The sequence below is a fragment of the Zonotrichia leucophrys genome, chromosome Z (assembly GCF_028769735.1).
Source record: "Zonotrichia leucophrys gambelii isolate GWCS_2022_RI chromosome Z, RI_Zleu_2.0, whole genome shotgun sequence".
NCBI lineage: Eukaryota > Metazoa > Chordata > Aves > Passeriformes > Passerellidae > Zonotrichia > Zonotrichia leucophrys.
This window is the reverse complement of record NC_088200.1, coordinates 35,934,279-35,955,412: the sequence shown is the minus strand read 5'-3', so window position 1 is coordinate 35,955,412 and position 21,134 is coordinate 35,934,279. Positions and strand designations below refer to the sequence as shown.

The following is a 21,134-nucleotide window of genomic DNA, read 5'->3' as shown; positions in this document are numbered from 1 at the left end:
CTGCGGGCCCCGGCCGCGCCGCACTCGGCCCCGACGGTTTCAAACTGCCGGAGCGGAAGAGGAACCACGGCTGCGATAGGCTCAGGGTTCCTTTGCAAAGCACCCTCCGATTGGGCGGCTTGGAGGCGAAACAGCCAATCGAATCGCTAGGCCGGGGCCGCGCACGCCGCCAGCCCCGCCCCGCCCGCGGGCGCCTCCTGCCGCACGTTGATTGGCGGGGTCGGCCGGGTGCCGGCGGGGGCGCGCGGCGCGTCCCGAGCCGAGCAGTGCCGAGCCGTGCCGGGCCATGCCGGGCCGTGCCGGGCCGTGCCGTGCCGTGCCGTGCCGTGCCGTGCCGTGCCGTGCCGTGCCGTGCCGTGCCGCGCCGGGCCGGGCCTGGCCGTGCCGAGCCGTGTCGGGCTGTGCCGAGCCGTGCCGCGCCGGGCCGTGCCGTGCCGCGCCGGGCTCGGGTGCCGCGGGCCCGCATTTCTCGTCCGCGCCCTGCGCCGGCCCTCCTGGCAGTGCCGGGGAGGGTACCGTGCCAGGTTGAGTTGTGGTGGGGGGCTTGGGTTTCTGCGTGTTGGACAGCAGGTGCTGACGGGCATTCCTGTGGAGAATGAAGATTTAAAAAAAAAGGGAAAAAAATAAAAAAAAGGAGACGGGGAAAGAGAATTCCTTGGTGGAATTCCTTCATTCTTAAGCGCTTCCATCTGTGCTAGTAATGAAGCTATAAACCGTCGCCGGGCAGGGTTTCTAAATAATTTGTGCAGTAATGCTGCAGAAGGGGGTCTTGGCTTGTAGTTTCCAGCATTCCTCTCCAGGACAGGCTTTCCCTAAAACTTTGCGTAGGCAGGCGGGATGGATTCCGGAGCTAATCCACAGCCTGTGGGAGGGCAGTGTGTCACACACCCCACTGGGGCAAATAACCCTCCTCGCTGCCATCTCTGCGCTGTAATAGACAGAAATACAACAGCGGGTATTGAAGATTTTAACATCAAAGAGTAGAGAGTCCTTCCGTTTTCCGGCGTTCTTTTAACTTGATAGCATCGTAATTGATCTTTCCATAATGCAAACTGTGACACTGAAAATGATGCACTATTATTTAAAAATTACAGCACTGAGCTCTGGCTACAGCATGGCACTGAGCATGCTAGTGCCACAAGCCTTCTGGTCAAGCTCTGTAATATGAGATCTTACCTTATATAGCACCAATATATTGTCTGATAACATGAAAAAGATAAGTTGGGCATAAAATACGCAGATAAACACAAAACTGTAACTTGTTATTTGCCCTTTATAAATATTCACAGCAGTACATGTACCTGGTTCCAGAATATTTTGCCCTTGTGAAACAGTTGAGCAAGTAAGGACCACCAAAAAATTTCACCTCTCTTAGAGGCATTTAAGACCTCCTAAAGTGAGCCTTTTCACACAGTAGAAGCCTACTTCAACATTTGTTGAAGTTCTCATTTAGACAAAGTGGCAATGGAAGGTTGTTTTTAACTGCAGTATCTGATAAGATCAGCATGATTTGATGAGAAAAAATTCCAGCCTGAGGAGTCACTGACTGTGCAGTCATTTCGTTTCATTAAGGCCTACAATGACATTGGTTTATGTTAGTTTCCAGAAACACATAATGGAAGGGCTGCATTTGCAGATGGATTTCAGTAAGCATAAAGCAGTGTGTGGTTTCAGAAATACATATTTTTTAAAATCAATTTGGTTGCAAATATCTATGATAGGATCAGTTCCAGTTAAGATAAAATTTGAGGTAAAAAGGAACTGCATTTTGTAACGACTGCAGGAGCACTGGCCTCAGACCTTTTCCCATTCCCTTTTCTGAGTGCTGAAGTGAACCTGTCATTCACATATTGGTAACCAATGTCCACACTGAAGCAAAGCATACCTTATTTTCCCCTGCCACAGCTGGCTTTTCCCAAAGCTCATAGCTGAGGGAGGATGTTGCAATAAACCAGAAAACCAAAGTATTTCTGTACAAAGTGGAGTGGAGTTGTTGCTGTATACCCTAACAGCAATGAATTTGTAGGACTGGATCATCCCTTAACTCTAAAATAAACCAATACTGTTTATGACTGGGCTGAGTTGGCCTTCATGGCAAAGGGCAGGAGGCACAGTGGTGTTTGTAGCCATGAACCATGGAAGATGTCTGGTCACAGGATCTCCTCTACGCATGTCTGGTGTTCTAGGAGGCTGCACTCAGCTATGAGTGAGAGAGAATATCTTCCAAAGATCAACTCAAATCATGGAATCCAGACAAGCCCTTCTGAGACTTCTAACTACTAAAGCAACCTCCAAATCTACCATTTTTTCTGAGTGTGTTTCACATAAGGTCACAAGAACTGGTCCATGCTCGTGAAAAAGATCACGTTTCCTGTCTCAGACCAAATTATTTGTTTATAAAAATTGAGAGATTACATATGTTTCTATCATGCTTTTCAGGTTAATTTGTTTTGTTTGCTGCTGGTGTAAAAAATATGATGAACCTTTCTTCATAAAATAGTTTTTAAACACATGACTACCAGTGGAACACGAAATATAGCCTTTAAATATGTGTTTAGCTTTCAGTCTTACATCTTTGGAAAAATGCAGACATTTGGAAATGGAAGGAATTTGCAATGGGTACTCAAACCAGTCTTTGTGATGCAAACATCTACTGCTACATTGTAATTAGATGGATAAAAAGCAAAGGAGATCAAATGGTATCAAGCTGATTACTAGTATAAAGGGATAATTGTAGGTAGTTAGAGACCAATGAAATGACAATAATTACCCTATTCCCACACTGGGTATTTTATGGTGTATCTGATTAAACCTTCTGTTGAAACTTTCTGATTTTGAATTGTATTTAAAAAATACCTTCCATCTTTCATGTTGGAGTCTATTGTACAATAGAATGTACAATTATTTTCACAGAATGAAGGAGAGTTTTCTATGCTTTTATGACCCCATATGTTGATCTGCTGCTGCTCTAGCCAAGCAAATGCTGCGGTAGTTGTTGAAGTTAGGAAAAGTATGCATGTCTGTGCAGATTAAGAATTAGTTTTGAAGCAGGTACTGTTCTGAGCTTTTGAAGAAAACAGGTAGAAGGGAGTCAGGAGTCTGAACTGATTGAATGTCATTAACACATCTAATGCCGAAAAGTCACCTTTTCTTTCCTTGAAACAGTTTTTGAGGAATTCAAAGTTAAAAACAAACATAATCCAGTTTATATGAAACAGTAATGAATTTTTATTGTTTTCTGTAGTTCTGTAGGTTGCTGAAACACATCTCCAGTGTTTTCTATTTCCCCCCTGTATGTATCATGATTATGTGATGGAAGACTAGATATTTTTTTATAACTTACGAGTGGATACAGAGTGGTTATTGTTTGACTCTCCCAGATTATCTATTTGAGTGTTTGCTGTGTGAACACAAGATCTATCTCCGATGCAGCCCTGGCTTCTAGGTAGGTCTGTGCCTTGTGCAGTGTGGTCTCACCATCTTTCTTGTGCTCCATGGCTCGAGGTGTCTCAGAGAGAACTGTTGAGTGTCTGGAGGCAGAGAGCCAGGCAGAAGGCACTAAGCTACATCTCTTGGGCCTTTACATTCAAAGGACTGTCACATTATGGCTACCGCCTTGTGCAGTGGTACCATTGTAATTGGGTGGTCCAGGACCATTCCTTTTCCACCACATGAACTGAAATATTAAATATATGGTTGACAGATCACTCATTTTGAGCCTTACAGTAATTTTTTTGTTCTGACTGCATTAAGAAACGTTTTTCGAAATATCATTATTTCATACGGAATTGAAATCCTTATTCTATATGAAAAATAATGTGTAACCACAGTGAATATGGGCAATGTGGCAGTGCTGTTCCAGACATTTTGGAAATTACTGACATTTTTTCTTGTGACAATGCTGATAGTAGAAACAAACTTACCTTGTGAATATTGAACACCTCAGTGTTAAAGGGCTCTGTCTTCTATCTGTGATCCCCCTCTTGCCTTGTAAAATACTATTCTGACTATGCTGTCTCTTATATAATGGTTAGTGCATATATCAAATATATATTGATTTTCAGAAAAGTATCCAAGGGAATTGTAATCAGTATTTAGAGATTGAAAATAGTCTTGAGTCTAGTATTTGCTGTTATGTGAAAATATATTCTCCTTTTTTTTTTAACAGGTGTTTTAGCTTATACTTGACAGACACAAGACAATGTTGAAGAGCCTATAAATATGAAAGGCCCAGTGAGCATGTTCAAATGTATTTAAAAATTTTTTCCCAGAGCATTTGAGTGTTTTTCACTCAAATAAGTGTTTTGACATCAGTCAGTCATCAGTCTTTTCTCCATCAGTGACAACCTATCACGACAGAATTTATGAAGAGATTTTTCATGAATAGCAAGGATGGTTTTTCTGCTATAATTGCTTATTGACATGTTAGATAAAGATTTTTAGTTACACAGAAAAAAATGCTTCTCTTACAGTACCTTAGGTAAGTATGCATTCACCTGTTTTTCAAGCTTCTCTTTTTTTCAAGTGTGATAACAAAACAGATCTGTCGATAGTTTTGCCAAAAAGCACGGGAATATTTTTGTCTCCTTTTAAACTGTAGGGAACAGGTGAAATCTCTTCTCATAAGATATTAAAAGATCGACATCCCTAGAGATCTTTCAGTGACAGGGTGCTCATGTACAACGTATTTGTGATGACATATTTAGCTGCAGGGACAATAGAACACCAGCATGCTCTAGAGTATTGGGGGACTGTAAAAGGCAAAGCATCTGCTTTCTTCCAAGACTAGCATTAGGACTTCCCACTGAAATATGCTACTGAAAATCATACATGAGGAATAAACGCTGGACTTGTCATAGTTCCTTGCAGCAGCATACAGGGTTTTACCGAAAGGTAGAAATATAATTCTTGTATGAGTCGGCAGCAATTAAACCTTTCCTGTTAAAAGTAAGTTAAAGTTTTTCCAAGCTTGGTTGTACTAATAATCTGTTCCTAAGGAAAACACAATTTTTATTAATAAGAATTGTGATGTTTATTTCTATCTTTAAGAAATGGGCACACTGTTCTTGCTTTTGCCACTTTTGAGAGGTTCTTTACACAAAGGAGTACTAGGCAGGTTTTTTGGATGATGTTTCCATCATAAAACACAGACACTTTTGGCAAATGAAGCGCAGGAAACATTTGAAAGGTTAATGTGCAGTAGACAGTGACCCTTCCTCCAAGAGCTGCCCATTTACGTGAGAGATTGTATAGCAGTCAGAATGTTCTAGCATCTCTTCAGCATCTTATGGCAGGACCAACGTGTCGGCTGTTGACAGCTGTAAACATGCATATTTGCATTCTGGTTTGGATGCTGAATTTCAGCTCCTGCAGCGGTCGCTTCCCGTCTCGCTGTTCTCGGGCCAGCTCTGCAGTGGCTGCGCTGCCCGCTCCGCCTCGCCGCGGGCTGAAGGGCGCGCTCCCGGAGCGGCTCCGTGCCGAGCCGTGAGTCAGCAGCGCTGCCGGCGCGGGCCGCGCTCAGCGGCGCCTCTGCAGTGACGCAGCCCTCGCTCACGCAGCGCTCAGCGAGGAGTTCTGCATCGCCTCTGCACCAGGGGGCAACAAACCGTGCTGCTCTGCTCGTGATCCGGTGGGAAAGGGGAAAACGCTTACAATATGCGGCGTTCTGTAGAATTCAGTCATTACAGATCTGATCTGCTACCTCTTCTTTCTGTTTTGGCTTTTTTAAAAATCAAATTAAGTGCTGTTATTACATTTATGTCTTATTATATTAATGTTGACAAAGACTGGTTAAATGACATTAACTATAAGGAGGAAGAAAAGAATTCAGTGGGATGGTCTAAATTATGTAAGAGTATACACTAAAGGTACCTTTTAAGTTTTGGAGAGTGCTGTTGGCATTCATTTTAAGATGCAAAAAGGTACGTTACAACAGTTTTTTCTTTTAAATTTCCTGGAACCTAATTACTAAAAATTCTCTCCTTCACTAATAAAGAAAGATTCATAGTACTTGAAGGACTAGCACCTTCAATGTAGGCTGCAATGAAAACTTTGGTTACTATTAAAAGGCCTTTCAAATAATGTTCAGATGTCTGTGACATTCAGGCTGAAATGTTTTGTGTGGTATTTATACTGCTGACTTAAGGCCTTTTCATTGCAGACATCTTCTGGGCTATTCATTGTGGATTCCCCTTATAGTTGCTTAAGGGACATCAGAGGTAGCCTCATCTGGAAAGTCTTCTAGTCTTTTGTACTCCTAGCAGAGAAACAAGTGCCTGCAGGGTTCAGTTGATCTCATACATTTCTAAAAGGTCAGATGAATCATACCACAAAGTGCTTATTACTCTGTTGTACTGTAGAGTCTAGAAAACTAGTTCAGATATCTGCATTTTAGACATTTGCATTTCCTCAGATGATTCCAATCTTTTGAATGTAATTGTACTTCAAATGGAACTACAAGTTCTCAAAGGATTTGATTATTAAGCCACAATTTTCTTCTTAGTTTGGCATCCAGAGTACAAGTCTGTCTTGGACATTGATCTGAGTAATTCTATCCATTTTTTGGAGTAAGGAGAGACAACTCCCACCGTATCAGGTGGAACAGGTAGTGCCTGTTCCATTTCTTTCACTGTATTACCTTTATAAAAGCAGAATAAATACAATATAAGGGAAGAGATTTTGTTAAAGGCTTAAATGTCTAATTCATTAACATTTGTAAAACAAATGAAAAAGCAAAACATAGCTGTTTTCAAATAAAAGTTTGTGAAGTATTCAACATGCAGATAAATAAACTGACAAATGAAATTTTTATGTAAGACAGTGTTATGAAAGAGAACAGGAAGACAGAGTGCTTATGAAAGGAATGATACAGACAAAACCAAATCCTTGAGTGTGAACTGAAATTAAGGGAGTAAAAGTGCTTATGGAAATTTTTGCAGCCTTAAATTAAAGAAGGAGGAGAGGAAGGGATATGAAGGTGTGTGTATGTGTGTAGATAAGTGACAGCATTTTGGGCAGAATGTCAAAAGATTTGACACTGGAGTGAAGCCCAACAGAACCAGTGACAGGGTGAAATGTAAGTGAGTATGTGACTACTTAGAATGGGTTGATTAGTCAGCAAAGTCAGAGGCTGCTGTTCTGGAAATCCCACAAGAAAAACTGTTTTACTTACTAATTTTTTGGAATTCATTAACTAATGAATTTACTAATAATGAAACCACACAAAAAAGTTTTCTTATTTCAAGGTTACTAGCAATGCTAGCACTCATAGACCATCTTTGATTATCTTTACAAGAAGACCTTGAGACAGTGATTGAAGGTTGAGGTGGCAAATGTAACTGAGTACAGTGTTATCTCAAATGTATTATTATGTACATAAAATCATCTCTAACTCTGCTCATATCATGTTGGGTTTTGAGCTGTCCATCTTTACCTGGGAACAAGGTAAAGATGGTCTTTGTTTGCAATAAGAGCATGAATTTGGTTCTTAATGATAGTTATCACTTCCTCTTACTGTGATTAAACTGGAAAAAAAATCAAAGAAAGGTAAAAAGGATGATCTAAGTCATGATGTTTTAGCCCTGGAGCAAAACTAGTGAAGATAATAAACAGGAGAATAAGTGGTGAAGGGGCATATTATCTTTAACTCTGCTGTTTTCTAGGTCTTAACTCTGATGTTTTCTTCTTCAAAAGCATCTATCTTGCTTTTCTTTTTGGTTTAGTTTGCTAGATTTTGTTTAGTTTCCTATCTCCCACTTGCTTCAGTGAGCAATAAGTGTATTTGTGCCAATACCAAGAACACTGACTTCCTATTTTAGACTGTTATCATTGTGTTTCTTTTATAGGAGAGCCAAATCTGTGCCAAATCTGTGGTAAGTGCTGCAGTAATTCACATATTCCTGCTTCCCTCCTTCAGGACTGCATGTTATACTTTCCAGCATGTGATGTGAATGCAGATGGATCTTTATACCTGGAGGAGGAAAACAAAGGAACACAACTGTTTGCTTGTGTTGTGGCTGTCTATGTGAGATGTGAGGGGAAAATATACCCTTTCAATGTAGTTTTAATTTTAACAGAATTACTGAATGTGGGATCATAAAAGTAGTTAGCATTACCTGTCTAACAGTCTTGTATCTGTTTGGATGTAGAAAGGCAGAACAAATTTAATGAAACTGGTATTGAAATTAAGACAAAGTGCTTATATTCAATTATACATATCTTTTAATATGAAGACAATAATTTAGAAGACCTTTAAAGGTATTAAATTTCTTTTCCATCAAGCTCATAGTCACTAAAGTCTATGTGAGAATTTCTTTTTGCAGAACTTGGAAACATACCACCTGTCTGTAGGCAGGTATTACAGCTCTCCCAGCTTTTCTTTCCATTACATAATAATACAGTACTAAAAATTCAGCTGAAAAAGACTTTTCAGTAGACAACCTGCAAAAATAAAATACCGAGAGAATTTTTTAAAAATGTTCAGATTCTTTTGTGACTTAAAGATTGTACTAAGAAGCAGACCTTTCAAGAATGCCTCAAGTGGATGAGCTACTGTGTTAAATACAGAAACTGGGAAACCGGAATTATTTCCAGTAATGTATCTGACCCACAGAGTGGGTATTACTGGTGTGTATTAGTGCTGGTCTCCTTTTGGATTATAAATTGACTTTGATGGATTGTAGTTAGGAACAGGTATAAATATGGAGAAGAAAATGCAGAAAGGACAAGAAAACCTTAGAAATGGTAACCCCCTCACTCTGGACAAAGCCAATGCAAATGCAACCAAACAAATTCTCACTCAACAGCAACAAAGTATGTTCTTCATGCTAATTTAGAAGACATTAATTTAGAAGACATTTGGGATAAGATTTTGCTTGTATAGATTTAATTATAAAGTTCAGACTTATATCTGAGCTAGAAGCCAGAATATGTGATTTATTTTGTCCTAAAGCAGATATCTTAAACCTGTTAGAGGATGCAGGGGACATCTAAAGCTAAATGAGAAGCATTCCATTATTTGTTGAGGTAAAGGTGCCCTTACTGTGATGTAGTGCAGGAAGATGAATGTTTCTTTTTCAGATTCAAGTTCAAAGACACAGTATTCATTTTTTCATGGAGTGTTACACTGGGAGATAGATCACTATTGTTTCTTTAGCTTAACACAAAGGTAGTTATGTGTATTGGCTCTTCTAAGAAGGAGACAGTCTGAAAAGCAATACAAAAGGAACATGGGAATTTCTGAAGAGGAGAGGTATTGGACTGGAAACAGCAGTAGTCAGAATGACATTTGACATGGTGAGAAACTGCTCTGCTGGAATTAAAACCTCCATCGAAGGGAGAAGCATCTTCCGTGTTGGATGCCATGAGGTGTCTGCATGCAGCCAGTGAACTGTCAGTTCAGGCTGCAACAACACATACCCACACTTGCAATGTGCCTATATGAAGTCGTGGGGTTCTTTCACACTAGTGTGTGATTCAGCAGGTTGTAATGAGCTGAAGAGATCCACGGAAAGCTAGGCCACCCACACCTCTAGCAGGAGATGTGTAAAGAGAACAACAGGCACACCCAGAGTAGGTGTGTGCACTTGTAAGTACTCAGAGGTCCTGTGAGATAGATGTGCACACGTAACTGTGTTTTTCTGTCTGTCATTAGAGAATTTTGGGTGGGTTGTTTCAGGAGGTAGTTTTTGTTTGTGTATATTATAAGCATTTCATATGCATCTAATATTGTGGTTTATTAGCATTTTGCTTGCATCTAATATGTGGTTTATTTGTATTGCTGAATGTTAAATATAGAGATCACTGATTGATGGTTAATTACATGATGTTAATAAGTTGCTTCAATTCTGATTTTCCCTCTGATAATGTATCACGTTTAGCAAAATATCTCTGAGCTGTGTATACTGTTACTGTAGTAAACACAGCTGTGAAATACACAGAAAGGAAAGGACAAGGGTTTTGTTTAGATGTTGAGAAATAGCAAAATTAATAGCTGAGAGATAATTAAGTTTGGATACATGGGGAGATGTTGCCAGTCTCTGAAATGCCTACCAATGAAACTTCTAAAATTTTGTCTGTAGATACAATGCAAAGATAAGTAAGAGTCAGTTTTGTATCAGTTAACAGTAGTTCTTGACGGATAGAGGGGAATCCTTCTAAAACTGGAAGCTGGATTAAGAAACATAATTCAGGAAGGAGAGGCCATAGTCCCTTCATTATGGCTAGGGTGAAAAGGGAAGTAAAATTAGCATTGCTGATGGAAATTATTAATACACCAAGAGCATTTCCTGTGAGATGTTACTGAAAGAGCTACATTTTAGTTTTATGATGAACAGATTTTTCAAAAAACATAGTCTCAATTAGAACCCTAGAAATAAAAGAGGTATTTGCGTAATAACTGGAATCAAATTTTCTCCAGTTAGATGACATAGTTAAGATATGTTTCAATATAGCAAGTTCATAGGCTTTAGTTTTTAAAATGTTATTACAGTATTAATTGACTCAAAGATTTAAACGTCCCCATTTAGGACACTATGTGCTAATAGATTTTGTTCCTGAAGACCTTTATTAAAAAACTGTGAAGTTGTGTGTACAGTAAGTAGAGACTGTGATCTGTGTTGACTTTTAACATATTTTAAGGAAATAAGACATTGTCTTAGCTATAATTGTGGTGAAGCATGGTTGTGCAATATTAATTTTTCATTGTTAAGAGCACTATTTGCAAGACTGCATCTTATTTTTCTTCTTCATGTTGCTTCATGCTACAGTTTTATAATTTCAGTTTTGCTTCTTCAAAGATACTGATATGTCTTGGAAATAACTATATATTTTTTTTACTTTTAAAAGGAACATTTTAAATGCAATATGAAGTAAATTACATAATGACTCTAACTAGCTGGTGGCCTTGGCAACCCTTAAGAAAACTCAGTGATATACAAAAAGTAGTTTTTCCTTCTTTTTTTTCCCTTGATTTCTAAGATGTAGCATTGCATCAGTGCAGAACAGTTAAGTGTTATCATCACTTACATTATATGGCAAGAATATCTAAGATACTGTTAGACTACTTTTTGAATTTCTGTATACTGAATGCATCACACTATCAGCTCTGAAGCTCATTTTATTCCTGGTACTGAAGGGACAATTTTAAATATTAAATTGCTTGTATGTTATTTTACATTTAATTCATTGAGACCAGCAGCTAAACAGAATGAGAAATGGTAAATTTGAAAGGACAGCTTAGAGACGCCAAGCAAATGACTGACACTGCTCATGGCTGGGAAACCTACAAGGTGTATGGATTCCTAATTAGTGTCTTTGAGAGGCATTAGCTCTTCTTTTTAATCTATTCTATATTTCTAAAATCTTATAGATAAAGGGCTATAATTTGTTTGAGTAGTTGATTTATTGCTATAATACATCTTCCAAAAGCTGCATTTTTCTGTTTTTACTAATATTTGGTGGTATCTTACCTTAACAGAGCAGTGCTTATGAAGATAATTTCATATTTAGGAAAGCCTTTTCTAGTGCCAAACCATGTCCAGAATATTCTGATACAGTTTCTTCCAGTAGACAATACTAATGTCATGGTTATACTTGTTAGGCTAGTTATATTTGTTTTCCTAGAAGTTACATGAATTTTAGCATATGGGGTGACGAGTGTATTTATCCTTTTTTTCTGATCTTGCTTGTGTTTCCATTACACAATGTTTATTATTAGGAACTCTTCAGATTTGGTCATTGGTATTTCAGTTATGTTGTACTGCAAACTTAGCACTTTTGCAGCGTGTCATGCTCCTCCCCTGTCTGCATAACTTAATAGGGCTGCAAGGTCTCCTTGGATTTCAGGATGTAAACACAAATACAGATCTCCTGAGTGTTTGTGTAGTTTGCTTTGTGTTGTCTCCCTTCCCAAAACAGCTAATGAGTAAGCTCCTGAAAGTGTGGTACTGAATAATGTTCAGATGCTTTAGCTTTTATTTTCTTTGATAGCCTCTGTAATTATTTGTTTACCAGTTCATTTCACATAATCTTGTATACCAACACACAAAAGTTTTTGTGAAGATTTGTAGTATAGTATTTCTCTATGTACTTTTGGGATATATTTAGAGAAAGGTGGCTTTTCTTGGAAAGGTATGTAAAATTTCAAAACAAATTCTTCCAGCAAACTTGTACCACATTTTGAAAAAGGAGAGAAGTGAATGAAAAGAAGGAAATTATAGTGCCTACAAGGAAAGATTCAGTGGAACAAATATAGGCCTGGTCAAGAGGAAGTTTTGAGTAAGCTTTGTATTCCTACAACTGATAGGTCTTAATCATCATTTGATATTCAAATATTATTAAATAATGAAGTGGCTAAATATCATTCATCAGCACTATTCCCGGGCTTTAAGAGTACAAAAAATTGAAATGTAGAGACTTGCAATCTCACTGTTTTCAAATTAGGTGCTAATTTTGTATGTTTCCATTTGTATGTGCTGACTATAAGATAAACAAGAGTTGGATGGAAAGGTTCTCCACTGAGGGTAGACTTCATCTTGGATTTCCTGCTGAGCACTCAGGTTCTTTCAAAAGCAGTAGGAGCTGCAAGTGCTCATTGTATGTAGAGCTGAACAGAACATGCGAACTTGCTTGTCAGCTAGTATCATTGAATATTTGGAAATGTTTACTAGCCACAACCCATCCCTTTCTTTCACTCACATAGTATAAGCACTCTAGACAAAGCCTTGTGTTAATGGATTGTACCTTTCAGAGCTTGTCCAGTAAGATTCTTAAGGATCCCAGTGCTTATCATCAGAAGTAAGGTTAACTAGCCCAAGTTCAGCCTGGTCATTTCCTTGGTTCCGTTTAGCTTCTCTGACAGTGAGCCAGAGCTCTGCTGATATGAGTACCTGCAGTGCAGCATCTGGCTGTGACAATGTATAGCAGCTGACTATGACAAGACTCAGACTTGGGGTTCTTTTTTGTGCTGAATTGATGTAATTGCTGGGTACTTTTTAATTGTTTCAGTCTGACACTTTAACAAAAGAATGATGAAAAAAGATGCTTTGGTCTTAACTTTTTTTTGGGGGGGGTTGTTTTTTTTTTTTATGGAATATTTTTTGTCAGAAGATTTTATTATTTTCTTATTATAGTAAATGAAAAAATTATTTCACCTATTTGGGCTTCCAAAGAAATGAAGTTTCCTTATGTAAAGACATTTTGTTGAAGAGATATTTTTGGTAGAAAACATGCATGTTTTCTAGCAGGAATATCTGCAAATTGAAAAGTATGAAGGAGGGAAAAATGTGCTGTGAAATCCATCCACTTAAAAAACTATAATGGTAATTCAAAATGGTAACTAAAAAATTTATAAATAGTAATTAAAAAAATATACCCTGCAATGTCATGGGTAGATGCAAACTTCTTAATCATAGCTATGGGTGGTTTTCACATGACACAAAGCATGAGGAGGAAGTGAGACAAAGTTGTCATGGGTCCTTACTGCTTTTTTCTTTATTCCCCCCATTAATCTCTCCAGCTCCTTCCTTGAGCATGTTTTTCTAGTGTGACTATTTGCAATTAATTTTTTTTGATGACAGTTCTTCTATGATATGTGTTATGTTCACTGATACAGGGTTTATTCTATAGTGAACTGTCTTACCATTACATTTGAATGTTTATTGAATATTATTATAAAATTCATGCCTAATCCTATGTGTCTTCCCATCTGGGACACTGCAGGAAATTTTTTTTTTCCTAGAAGTTAGATTTTAGAATACTCAGTACTTCTCATGCACTACGCAGGACCTTCACTGGATCTCAATCATTATTAGTGTTTTCAACAGCTGCCCAAATGATGTTGGCCATCAAATGAACAATGGCAGCTGCTACCTCTGCCTTCAATCATAAGAACCCCATAGCTAAGTTTAGACAGTTTCCAGACTAATAGATTCAAACCTCTCCCAAGCACTGGAATAACTGGCAGGTGATACTGTGCACATACTTCAGCAAACTCTCTTATCCTCCAAAAGATGGTTGAGTACAAGCTGCCTTTTAGGAGTAGCTCCTGACACAATCTGCCCACCAAATTTTGTTCATGGACCTATTTGGAAGACGTACAGGACAAAGATCTTTTGGGGAGTATTTTAGGAGTTTACACAGACAAGTATATTCTACTGTTCAGGAGGATTTCTGCTTGTTGTTAAGACATAATCTTCAGCAGACTCCAAAAATCACAATACTTGGAAGAAATAAAAGGGTAACAAAAGAATTTCCCTTGATCATACATAGTGTGACCATGTACTGGAAATCAGAAGGAAAAATATGTCAGTATGAAAATTTTGAATAATTTTTATGTTCTTTAATCTTAATTAGATATTGAGATGAGGGCTGATACTTAGCAGGAAAACCTGAGTTAATGTCACAAAAGGGTGAGGCTTGATGCTACTTTACAAAGTACAGTTTTATAGCCACTATAGGTATGTGAGAATGAACTATAATGGTAGTACTTTCTGTCTGTAAAGCTTAAGTACAGAGTACAAGTTAAATGCACTTTATAAAGGGAGACTCATAGAAGGCAAAGGATGCACAGAACTCTGGTGTTCAACCCATGTAACTCCCAAATGTTCTTTCAAGGTATAACTTGTAGGCATTTCCACAGCACTAGCTTCCTCTGGCCCTTGAGACCATGACAGGACCAGATTCTTCTTCAGTGCTCTGTTTTGCACATACTCACCTCCAGAGACCAAAAAGCTCCAGCTTCAATAAAGGTGAATTGTGGTCTGTGTCCACAATGAAGCAGAGAGAAGTATATTCCTACTTTCTATGTTGCTGTTTTAGGCTATAAAAGAAGATGAACATCCCTACAAACTTCATATTTGCCTCTCTAACTGATGAATGAAACCACTTGCAAACATGACAAGCTGAAAGGACTTTCCACTATTCAGAAAAGCACAGCTAAAGGGATACCTTCTGACCCAGCAGCTATAATAGAACAGCAGCAGGTATATAATATATAGCAGCAGGTATATAATATATAGCAGCAGGTATACTATATTAGATGAGAAACTGGAGTTATCTAAAATATCAGAGGTCTGTATATGGACGATGGAAATTGGGTTTGAGTTTTTTTCAAATCTGTGATATTGTTAAGCTCAGTAGCTTATAACTAACTTGATGAAAGTATTTCCAGATCTGATTATCTAAAGTTTGAAGATATTTTTTTCTCAGTGGATTTGAGAGAAGGCTTAAGAGCAAATATAAATGAACACCAAGTGCTGTGGTGCTTTCAATCTCTGTCAACATTTCTGCTGTGATCAAGAGACAATGTAACATTGTCTTGGTCACAGGCTTGGAAACATAACCCTGAGTGCTTTAAGCATATTTTAGCATATCATGAAATTAGGAAATGGAATTTACATGGCTTCCTGTTACAGTGCCTTTATTTAATAATTATCATTACAATAAAGTAAGTGAGTCTTTTGTTTTTTGGACTGGTGATTTTTCATCATCTTGAAGGAATGTTTTATCCTTCGTTGACAGCATATTTCACATAGTTTATAACTGTATGTTAATGAAGAAAAAGAACATTTTGTTTATAGGAAAGGGACTCTTTCCTATAATCACTTGAAATTTCTATATAGGAATTTTTAGATATGTTGAAATATATCTGGTTTCTCACATTTTTTCTGTATCTGGAAAATTTCTTCCAAGCCCATACTTTTCTTTAAGGAAACTGCATTTCACCTTCCAAGGAAACTTCTGATTTAATACTCAAATAGATGCTGAAAGGTTCTTGTCTTCAGGATCTCAATGAGCACTATGGCAATTTGTATCTGATGTTACTCCTAGCATGAAAAATTTATCAAATCATCCCCTTAGTGGTTGAAATTCATAATTTACAACAATTAGTCTATACACTTCTCTAAGTATCCCTTAATTTAATTTTAAGTGAAGCACTGGGCTGATAGCTCTAGACTGCGCCTTTTGCATGAAAGTTTTAGAGAATGTGAAGATTTCCAGTTTTAGAGAATGTGAAGTTTTGCTTCAAACAGGGAAATAAAATTTTCTCCTCAAGGCTTTTTAAAGATCCAGTTATTAAAATTAGTAGAGGAATGTCTCTGCCTGAATTAATGTGCAAATGAAACCATATACCAAGGTCAATATGGATTTTTATTTAACAGTAAGTGTGAGAGAGAGAGCAAGAGATAGGAAGAAACAGGAAAAGGCTGGGGGGCTCTGGAAGAAAAAGGCAGATTCAAATAGGCAGATTCAATAGTCCTGCTTCATGGATCCTGTTGGTCCTTTTCTTATGGTCTTCTCAATGACTCCAGCTTTGTTGAAGTGATGGCCACTGTCTTCATCTGTCAAGGGTGGGGGAACCCCATGAAACAAGAATCCACTGAGTGTATATTCGCTTATATTCAGGTGGGAATGGCCAGGTACTTTCCCTAACTCAGGGTATTTTACACTGGGTGATGTAACACTTTGCATCACAGGATACCTGGAAGCCTTTGATGATTCAAAACACCTCCTAAGACATTACAGCTGCCTCGGACTTCAGAGAAGTTAAATGAATTATGGCCTGTCAGCAGGGGTGAATACTTTCAGGCTGCATGTGAGGTGCTTGTCCAGAGGGGAGTTTTCACAGTGAGCCTCTGATGATGGGTGTGCCTGCCCTCTGCACTTGAAAGGTAAAACAGTGATTGAGTCACGAACCATTCACAGACCAGTGTCTCACAGGTTTATAAAGATGATGTTAAAAATCTTTTGTGAACTGTGTCTTTCTGAATTATATTTTTTCATCATTTTCAGTATGTGCATTTTCAAACCCATTTTTTAGTCATTAACTTCACAGCACTTTTGAATTGACTCTAGTGAGTGACAGTATCTTTAGTCCATGGCTAATATTTTTTTGCTGAGTATAGTTCTTCAAATTTTAACACTCTTACTGTTGGTTTACTTATTAAAGCACAAATGAATCTTTTCCCCATTATTGTGTGTAGATAATCGCACAGTGTTTCTCTCAATATAGACTATACTTAGTCTGTTAAATAAACCAAATCTCGAACAAGCAGTTATAGTCTGATATAATGACACATGGAATTAAGATGTGGATGACAATATTTTTGCAGAAATCTGAAATATCTGTACCCAGAGCCTGGGAATGCTCCTCAGTATTTGTGGTGTATTGACCATGCCTGGATGTCAGGCACTCACCAAAGCTTGTCAATCATTCCCTTTTGAGGGGAGAGAAAGTATCATGAAGGTTCATGTGTTCAGATAAAGACTGGGATAGATCACTCACTGAATACCGTTAAGGGCAAAACAGGCTTGAATTGGGGATATTAACTGAATTTATTGCTAATCAAAATCATGTCAGGATAATAAGAACAAAACAAAAACACTTCCTCCCCATGCCTCCTTCCTTCTCAGCTCTATCTCCTTCTCCCCAGTGGCACAGGGAGACAGGGAATAGGGGTTAGGGTCAGTTCATCACATGCTGTTTATGCCCCTGGTCAGGGAGAGCAGTCCGTCCCCTGTTCCAGTGTGGGTTGCTCCTGTGGGAGACAGTTCTCCACAAACTTTTCCAGTGTGAATCCATCCCATGGGCAGCAGTTCTCCATGGACTGCTCCAGCATGAGTCCATTTCCATGGGATGCAGTCTTTCAGGTGCAGCCTTCTCCAACATGGGTTTTTCAAAGGGTCACAACTCCTACCAGGAAACCTGCTACAGTGTGGGCTCCTCTTTTATGGATTCACAGATTACTGCCAGGAGCCAGCTTCAGCATGGGCTTCCCACAGGTTCCCAGCCTCCTCTCAGACATCCACCTGTTCTGATGAGGGACACCTCCTGGGGCTGCATTTGGATTCCTACTCCACATGGATCTCCACAGGCTGCAGGGGAATCCCGAGTTTGGTGCCTGGATCATCTTGTCCCCGTCCTTCTCCACTGACCTCGGTGTGTGCACAACTCTCCTCTCACATATTCCCAGTTCACCCTTCTTTGGCTGCAATTACATCTGCACAATGACTTATTTTCCTTTTAAAGTCTGTTATCACAGGTTATTATCCCTGATTGGCCTAGCTTTGGCTCTGTTCTGGAGCCAGCTGGTACTGGCTCTGTTGAACATGGAGAGGTTTCTGGCAGCTTCTCACAGGAATCACCCCTGTATTCCCTGCTATTACCAAAACCTGTCCACAAAACCCCCACTACAGTGTTCCGTCAGTACTTTCAACCCAGAAAGTAGTTTTTTTGCAAGTGTCCAGCTCTTTTTTTTTTTTTTTTTAATGGCATGGTAGATAATATTTCCATTTTCCCTGGTTACTTGGATATCTTTCTAAGATTCAAACAGAAGTTCTGTACTCAGCTCAGCTGTTGAAGTTCACTGGACTGCCTTAAACAACAGATCTGATGATAACAGTCCCCTTCAGTCATGAAACCTCTCTTTCATTTAGCACAGAATAAACACAAACTTGTTTTCTCTTGGTGTTAGTTATAGTGAAATTCATGGCCTGGTTACACAGAAGTGTTGATTTGACAGGGTATATGGATCAAAAAGTCTTATAAGAAATATAATAATAACAGGGATCACTTAGATTTAAATTTATTGGCTCATTTTAAATGAAAAATATACCAATAAATAACTTTTTTTCTCTGTGTGTATGTCTAGCCTCTTTTCTCAGAACAATTTCAGCATTGTCCTCAAAGTCCTCAGAGGGGATGCAGGAATGAGACTACAAATACTAGTTCAGTTTTGAATGCCCAAGGGGATCTGTGTGTTCAGACAGTCCTGTGGATTAATGCTCTGCCAATCCAGGTCTGCATTTCCTCCCTGCTGCTAATTCTCTCCCTAAGTGAGCTTCTGAGAGCCTCCTTGGAAGCAGGCTAATGCGACACAGACTGTGGGGTGCTCTCAGTCAAGGTCTGCAAGGAAAGGCCAAAACATATCTGCACTTCCCAAACCACTCTCTAAAGCTGGTTCCTGAATATTCCAGAGATTGCCTGACAGAAAAGCGAAAGACAAGAAAAAGAACAAATGAAGTCAAGATAGCTGTATACTAACTACAGTTCATTCCAATATCCTCTTTCTTTTGTTTTTCATAGGGAGAGAGTGTCTTGGAGGTTCGTAATACAGCCTCTGAATGGGGCCCTCTGACTGGGGCCTCTGAGCCATTATCAATCTATCTGGGATGGTCCTACAGCTCTTTTCTCTTATCTTGTAAGGAAGTAGAGAATAGTAACTAGATAGGAAACCAAAACCAGTAGGCAGTCCTCTCTGATAGAAAAGAAAGTTGCTAAAGACAGTATAAAACAAAAGCAGTCATAGATGCTGACTGCTGAGATAATTTATCCTGTATATTCAGTATTTCCACCTTTGGAGGTAAAAAAGTGCTGACACTTAAATTGCTAAAATTAAATAAATTTCAGAGTAAAATTGACAAAGAAGCATGTTCCTGGCTTTCTTTTATCCTGTGGAGAAAGCTGAAATCCCGTGAGGAAGCCCTTCCTGAGATTATAGCCCTAGGGATTTAAGAAGTAGTCACGTTGTTCATGGCCAAAGGTAATGAACTGAAAACACAAATAAATGTTTTTGAGGAAATCTATGCAGCTGTGATGCCCCTGAGACACTACCTCAGGAAATGCAATCCTCTTTTGAAAAGTTAAGGAGTACTGCAGTACTTTAAGGTCTTTTAAACAAATGCAGTTGACCATAAAATGGTGCAGTACAGAACATCTCAAGGAGTTTTGATTGTGTGCGGTGATTGTAAATATTGGACTTCTTCCTAAAAGTGACGGAACTGGACTTGGTGACTTTACTAAGGATAATTGCTCTTCACGGTGGATTGTTAAAATTTGATCTAAAAAATCTATTGTCTAAAAATACATAATAACAAGAGACATTATGCAAATAATGGAAGGCTTCTACATAAATGTAGGAGGAAGCAGACTAAATAGCCATTGATCTTACAAGCATCAATATATGAAGGAAAAATCTAGGCAAACCAAACCTATTTACCAGATAGTAAATAATGGAGGATTAAGGAGTGAAAAAAGGAAAAGTGATATGGAAGTGCAGTAATTTTATTGTTGTTTATATTCTTTAGGAGAGATTTTAATTTTCTTCTCTACTGAAAGTAGTCTATGCTGGTAGTATTTTAATAAAGGTCTCTTCCTTTGTGTTTTTATGAAGAAAGAGAGTATTATTTTCGGTATTAAAAACAGCTGTCACAAAACTGGTGCCCAACAGGTGGTAGTGGGGTTCTGACCAGTTTGTGATGAAGAGTGAGAGAGCAGCACTCAGCTGGAGGACTCAGGAGAAGCTTTGGCTAGACTTAGGCATACTTCAGAGTGTGTGTCTTGCATGGGATTTAACATCACCATTCTAGAAAACTAATCTGGCCCATGTTGAAAGTTACACAGCTCTGATTACTGGTTAGAGACAAATTCTGGTGTAACACTGTAAGTTTTGTACCTCCACAGAGAAGAGTCATGTGAGGTCAGATTCACGGGCAGAGGTATGGGTCTGCCAGTGCCCGTCTATGCTGTGCCCCAACTACACACACATGGCTAAGGATGGAAATCATTAAATGTCTCATATCATGTGTGTGGCTTTGCTGTGAAGATCTGGCAGCTGGGCTTTGTTAAATAAGTAGCAATCTCCCTGTTCCTTGGAGGACTTGGGTAGACAGCTCAGTTGATCCTCTAAAAACATTCAGTGTTAGCTTTGAGTCTGGCTGTGTGAAAGGGCTGTATGAATCAGCATTCTCCACTTTGGAGGATCTTGAGTCCACAATTCATCATGTTGATGTGTTGGATAGTTAGAAGAAGGGGTTTTGGGCCTCCTAAGTGATTTGCACCCCTTTCACAGTGCCTTCCCAGCACTGGTCTGGCCTGTGGGGACAGAGGCATGGGTATGACTTCTTAATGTCTTGGTGTCTTTTGCTAAGGCATCTAGAATTATATCAGTATCTGTTTATGAGGGATCAGGGCTTGATAATTTCAACAAAGGGCCTTGATTAATATTTGTTCAACTCATTATAAACACAGTCATACATCCACAAGTTTGTCCTATTTAGGCATGCAATATGTAATGTGCAATGCAATTAATTGTGGGGCAGTAATGATTAAGCAGCATAGGATCTTTCTTCCAAAT

The 21,134-nt window shown here is 38.8% G+C and overlaps 1 protein-coding gene across 3 annotated transcripts in view; it reads right to left on the bottom strand.

Annotated features, from left to right (window-relative positions):
• The window catches only part of POC5 (POC5 centriolar protein), a 29,588-nt gene extending 29,527 nt beyond the window's left edge, over nucleotides 1–61 (bottom strand). For 2 of the 3 annotated variants that reach the window (XM_064736086.1, XM_064736085.1), the window contains exon 1: nucleotides 1–39. The gene's annotated coding sequence lies outside the window, so the exon portion shown is untranslated. The other variant, XM_064736087.1, reaches the window with a different exon arrangement.
• Between the last annotated feature and the right edge of the window lie 21,073 nt (nucleotides 62–21,134).